The following is a 6376-nucleotide window of genomic DNA, read 5'->3' as shown; positions in this document are numbered from 1 at the left end:
TTGGGGATAAAAGCATTAAGTTATAGTTGGTATTTGAAACAAAGAATGCAAAATCTATGGATTATTTCAAGGCCATAATAAATACATGAAATTTGAAACAAAGAATGCAAAATCTATGGATTATTTCAAGGCCATAATAAATACTTGAAATTTGAAACAAAGAATGCAAAGTCTATGGATTATTTCAAGGTGTTCATAAATATCACTATACGATCATAAGCCATTGCATAATATGTGTGCAACTACGCCACAAAAACTATGTGTAACCTTGAACGTTTATAGTCTGGTTAATACAGTTTAGTAAGAATTACTCATAAACGCGGATGGCAAAAAGCAATAACAAAGACATGAGTGACGTCAACGTCGTTCTATCTATGATAGTATGCGCTTGGCGAAGAAGCTCAAAACATTGCCATCCGGAAGTATATGGGACCAACACAAAAAACTATGTGTAACCATAAACTTTTATAGTCTGGTTCATACAGGTTAGTGAGAAGTACTCATAAACGTGGATGCCAAAAACAAAAACAAAGACCTGAGTGACGTCAACTTTGTTCTATCTATAGATAGTTCGAAGATGGCGTCACTCAGGTATTTGTTATTGTCTTTTTTTGCTCACTGAACTGTATTAATCCGACTATAAACGTTCATGGATACACACAGTTTTGTGTGTTGGTCCGTTATACTTCCGGATGGCAATGTTATGAGCTTCTTTGCCAAGCGCATACTATGTTTACTGAAAATGAACGGTAAAGAGAGGGTTACCAAGTCAATTCCGTACATCTGAAAGACACGTATTTAAACATTTAGCCAGAAAACTCGTCCTCCAAATATTTATCGATTTAAATGACTCTCGTCTTACAAAAAAAAAAAAAAACCCCAAAAAACAAAACAAAAACAAACTCTCAAACCCGATATCATAACTCCGTATGCCAAATCATTATGCCCTTTCGTCTTTTTTAATAGAAATTCTTTCAAACTCAACGCACAATTTAAAATTAAACAAAAACATAAAACCTAGAGCTTTCACATAGCGCAATATTCTCTAAATGTGCTCAAAGCCCTTTACAAAGGGTCCCTGACCAACAGCAACACGCAACATGTAGAACGAGACACAACAACGTCTGTTAGGCGATATTACAATTTTTTTTCCGACAGAGACCACGCTGTTGACGGCCAGGTACTCATTTTACACCGGAATACGCTTAGAGAATGTGAGTAAAAAGTATTTTTCAAGGACTCAACTTTGCGCCGAGCGGAGAGAGGCTCAACCCCAAGACCTTCCTTCCGATCCTAAAGCGAGTGTCATACCACAAGACCACATAGCCAATATCGTCAATAACAAATAAATCGTTAAATTAAAGCCCATCAGACCTACAATTATTTACACGTCGGCTTTAAGACATTTTGATGCGTAAGGAATCAGTTTAGTTTATCAATATTTATAGGGAATGAGATTAGCGGAAGAGTAGCGTCCCTTGATTGGACGTCACCCATAGTCTGTGACGTCACCGGTGGAAAAGTTATTAGAGAGAGAACGTCATGTTGGTTGTGCGGAAGCGAGGACGAGAGACGCATGCGCACAACCAACATGACGTTCTCTCTCTAATAACTTTTCCGCCGGTGACGTCACAGACTATGGGTGACGTCCAATCAAGGGGCGCTACTCTTCCGCTAATCACATTCCCTATTGTGGAGTAAGATTTTTTTTGTGTGTGAGGCCAAAACGACAAAAAGTCATTTGTCAATGCAAGACAGCACAACGGACGCGGGGATGGATAGCTGTCAGGCCAGGCGGGCTGCTTATATTAGCTGTCAGAGGATTGCTGATGGCGTCTTTATTTAGGATTCGGTGGAAAGCAGCAACAACACATCATCGTCATCATCAAAATGGTCAGCTAGAGACACTGTGTGTGTGTGTGTGTATGTGTGTGTAACATCAATTATAACATTGATGCTTTTTCTGTGTGGACTACAGTGACTTATGTTAATTTATTTATTTATTTGTTTGTTTATTCATTTATTTATTTTATTGTATTGTATTTATTTATTTATGTATGTATTTATTTATTTATTTATTTATTTATTGATTAACTTATTAATTTAATTGAATTCGATTTTTAAACAGATTATATTTTATATAACTGGATTCCTATTTCGAGTGTGCACTCTGTGATAAATATTTATATGATATTATTTATTTATTTATTAATTTATTTATTTATTTATTATTCTGTTTATTTATCTACTTACTTATATATCTATCCACCTATTTACTGCTTACTTATCATTTCCTTATTTAATACTTAGTCATTTATTTGTTTATTCATTTTCAATTCAATTTATTTGTATATTTATTCGTCGATTCATTTTTTATAACATATTTATTGTTTATTATTTATCTATTTATTCATTTAAAAACAATTTGTTGTGTGTTGTTTATGAGTTAACATGTCACTCCAAAATAACTGTGCAATATTTCTTGATTTCTACCGGAATTTGACTTTTAAACAGATTATATTTTATATTAACGGATTCCTATTTCAATTATTGTGCTCTTTGTGATAAGTAAAAAACTAGATGTGTATGTTAGAGCGTGGCCTTCGTAAAGTTATGGCCTGACACTGACCAAAAAATGACGTCAAAATGCCAGTCTTTTGCCACAAAAGAAAACAAATCGTGAGTTGTATTCAATATTTCAGCCAATGAAATAACTCGTTTCCGTGAGCTCTCCTAACGACAACTCACTAGGCCGTGCAAAAACCAAATAATGACGTCAAACTGCCAGTCCTTTTGCATTTCAGTATCAGGCCGTAGCCATCGTTATGTTATAGCCTAACACTGAAATCCAAAAGGACTGGCAGTTTGACATCATTTTTTGTTTTTTGCACCACCTAGTGAGTTGTCCTTAGTAGAGCTCATGGAAACGAGTTATTTCATTGGTTGAACTATTGAATACAACTCACGATTTGTTTTCATTTGTGGCAAAAGACTGGCATTTTGACGTCATTTTTTGGTCAGTATCAGGCCATAACTTTACGAAGGCCACGGTATCAGGCTATAACATAACGACGGCTACGGTTCGAGCCCCGAGCTTGCTGTCTGTGGGGGATTGGCGCATTATAAATGCCATAAATAATCAGTTCCTGATCTATTTATTTCTTTCATTTATTTATTGGTTGATTTCGTAATGTATTTATTGACATATTCTTTTTTTTTTTCTTTTTAGTTTTGTTTTAATTTATGAAGAAAAACAACCCAAAACTATTGTGTTTTTTAAATGCTAATGACATAATTCGGACTAGATCAAAATTTGTTGTTTGAGTGGCGCGAAAGAGTAAAGAGATCAATTTGACTCTTTCTTTGGATCAGCATCATCTAGTCAGCTGATCCTGCGTAGGACGTTGCTTCCCGAACTTTCTTGCGAAACAGATTACGGTTTTCCGCCAGTCTACTTGCTTGAGTTGCTGTCATTCCCAGACATTCACATATATCTTGTTCCCAGCTTCTTGTTGGTCTACCTCTTCCTCTCGTGCCGTCTACCTTAGTCTGCAGAATGTGCTTTTCTAATGATTCGTGGCGAGTTGTATGGCCAAAATAGTTTCTTTGGATAAATAAAACTAATCCAAGGTAAGCAGTAACTTACATTTACTAACAGCAACGTGTACTTATTCACAGGTCTGATAACCCAAATTGTTATGGTCTCATGGTTGTAATGCAAATACTCTCAAACGAACGCAAACGATGTATTTCCGTTCCACAATGTTGAATCAGGACGAAGCTGTCGCCATCGTTACGCTATAGATAGTATGCACTTGGATAAGAAGTTCACAACATTGCCATCCGGAAGTATAACGGACCAACACACAAACTCTGTGTAACCATGAACTTTTATAGGCTGGTTAATACAGTTTAGTGAGAATAACTCACAAACGCGGATGGCAAAAACAATAACAAAGGCCTGAGTGACGTCATCTGCATACTATCTATAGATAGTATGCACTTGGATAAGAAGTTCACAACATTGCCATCCGGAAGTAATACAGACCAACACACAAACGGTGTGTATCCATGAACGTTTATAGCCTGGTTAATACAGTTCAATGAGCATTACTCATAAACGCGGATGGCAAAAAACAATAACAAAGACCAACTCTCGATGTCGTTTTCAAATCACATGCAAGCCTCATCACTGTGTATAATACTATCTATACTTTGTGACTTGCTGCGGTGATTTGCAGTGTTTTGTCAGTATTCAGCAAAGTCTTGGCCTCAGGCCGTCGTCATCGTTAAGTTATAGCCTGACACTGAAACACAAAACGACTGGCATTTTGACGTCATTATTTGGTCAGTGTCTGGCTATAGATAGTTCGAAGATGACGTCAACTAGACCTTTGTTACTGTTTTTGCCATCCGCGTTTGTGAGTTGTTCTCACTAAACTGTATTAACCAGACTATAAAAGTTCATGGTTACACAGAGTTTGTGTGTTGGTCCGTTATACTTCCGGATGGCAATGTTGTGAACTCCTTGGCCAAGCGCATTCTATCTATAAGTGAACGATGGCTACGCTCAGACTGATGCAAGAGTGTATGCATATTTCTTTTTTGAACTTCAATTTAAGGACATAGTTTCATATTGTAGAGCTCATTAAACGCCCCCCCCCCCTCCCCTCCCAGGAGTATTTTCGGCTCAATTTAGACTTCCATAACCTCATATTTCCCCAATCCACATTTAATTCACTTGGAAGCCAGGCACTGACGAGATGACTTGCTCAAGGCCATACAGCGCAGCGGGTACTCGAATTTGGTACTTTTCTAGTACGAAGCAAAGATCGTATCGCTGAGCCGCGCTGCCCCATGAATGAATAATAAATTAATCATATGATAATTGTGCCATCCGTTGCAACCTTCGAATGACGTCACTAAATCCTTTCTCATTGATTTTAGACTGCCATTCAAGTGGTAGGTAGAATTTCTATTTTTAGATCTTTGGGATAGCATTCAAATTGAGCTTTATCACACACAGCCAAGTGAAGGGGAAAAATGAGAATTTATATAGCTCAATATCCACTAAATGTGCTCAAAGCGCTTTACAAGGGGTCCCTGGTCAACAACAACATTTAACATGTAGGACGGGACATGACGCCTTTTAGGCGATATTACAATTTTTCGGACAAAGACAACGCTGTTAGCGGCCAGGTACTCATTTTACACCTGAGTACGGTGAGAGAATGTGAGTAAAGAGCCTTTTCCAAGGACTCAACTATGCGCCGAGCGCAAGGCTCGAACCCAGGACCTTCCGATCCGAAAACGAGTGTCACACCACTAGACCACACAGCCGTACAACACACAGCCAAGTGAAGGAAAGGAATGATTAAAATTTGTTGTCATAACCTCTTCTGATTGGTAATGGGAGAGATCTTTATTCATGTTTTTGTCCAAACCCGTCATCGATCACATGATTTGTTACTGTGCAACGATTGGACATGTCTCCATAAATGTAAACAAACTGCTGTGTTTATGAGATTTCTAAACATGCCCATGTGTCAAGCTCAACTAAATGACCAATCGTGATGTTAGATATTTCAAAAACTGTGAACACTTTTCATCGTTTGGGTCACTTTGAACGCATTTTGTAATTTGACCAATGACCTCAATCACGTGGAAAGGTTATTTTTGGGAATGAGATTAGCGGAAGAGTAGCGTCCCTTGATTGGACGTCACCGGCGGAAAAGTTATTAGAGAGAGAATGTCATGTTGGTTGTGCGCATGCGTCTCTCGTCCTCGCTTCCGGTGAAAGCGGCATGAGACACTTCACCGAAAGCGAGGACGAGAGAGACGCATGCGCAAAACCATTTCGATGTTCTCTCTGTAAGGTGATGTCCAATCAAGGTACGCTACTCTTCCGCTAATCTCATTCCCTATAGATCATCCCCAATGGGGCATAGTGCTTTCTTTAGTATTATATCATTTGACATCTCGGTGGTTTGTGCTTGCGCTCCCGGCAGAGAATGGGAGCGATCTATCTATATTCATGTTTTCGTCCAACCGAGTCATCAATCACATGATTTGCTGATGTCCAACGATTGGATATATCTGAATAACTGTAAACACGCTGATTTGTTTATGAAAGTTTTGAACATGCACATGTTTCAAGCTGAACAAAATTACCAATCGTGATTTAGGATACTTACGAAAACTGTGAACACTTTTCACTGTGTGGGTCATTTTGAGAACATTTTGCAATGTGACCAATGACCCCGAGCACATGGGAAGGTAATATATAGATCAACCCCATTAAGGAGGACATCAAGAAAATGCGATTTTCGTTCTGATCGTTGTGAGTAATTGATGGATGAATAATCTTATCCTCCCT

The 6376-nt window shown here is 38.1% G+C and overlaps 1 protein-coding gene across 1 annotated transcript in view; it reads left to right on the top strand.

Annotated features, from left to right (window-relative positions):
• Positions 1-1827: 1827 nt before the first annotated feature.
• LOC144958221 (uncharacterized) overlaps positions 1828-6376 on the top strand; it is a 106070-nt gene continuing 101521 nt past the window's right edge. Inside the window, exons 1-2 of the mRNA XM_078890043.1 lie at positions 1828-1893; positions 3230-3630. The gene's annotated coding sequence lies outside the window, so the exon portion shown is untranslated. The remainder of the gene's footprint in view (positions 1894-3229; positions 3631-6376) is intronic.

This window comes from Berghia stephanieae, chromosome 12, assembly GCF_034508935.2.
Source record: "Berghia stephanieae isolate SIO BIC M18660-M18661 chromosome 12, UCSD_Bste_1.3, whole genome shotgun sequence".
Lineage (NCBI taxonomy): Eukaryota > Metazoa > Mollusca > Gastropoda > Nudibranchia > Aeolidiidae > Berghia > Berghia stephanieae.
This window is presented reverse-complemented; position numbering and strand designations above follow the sequence as displayed.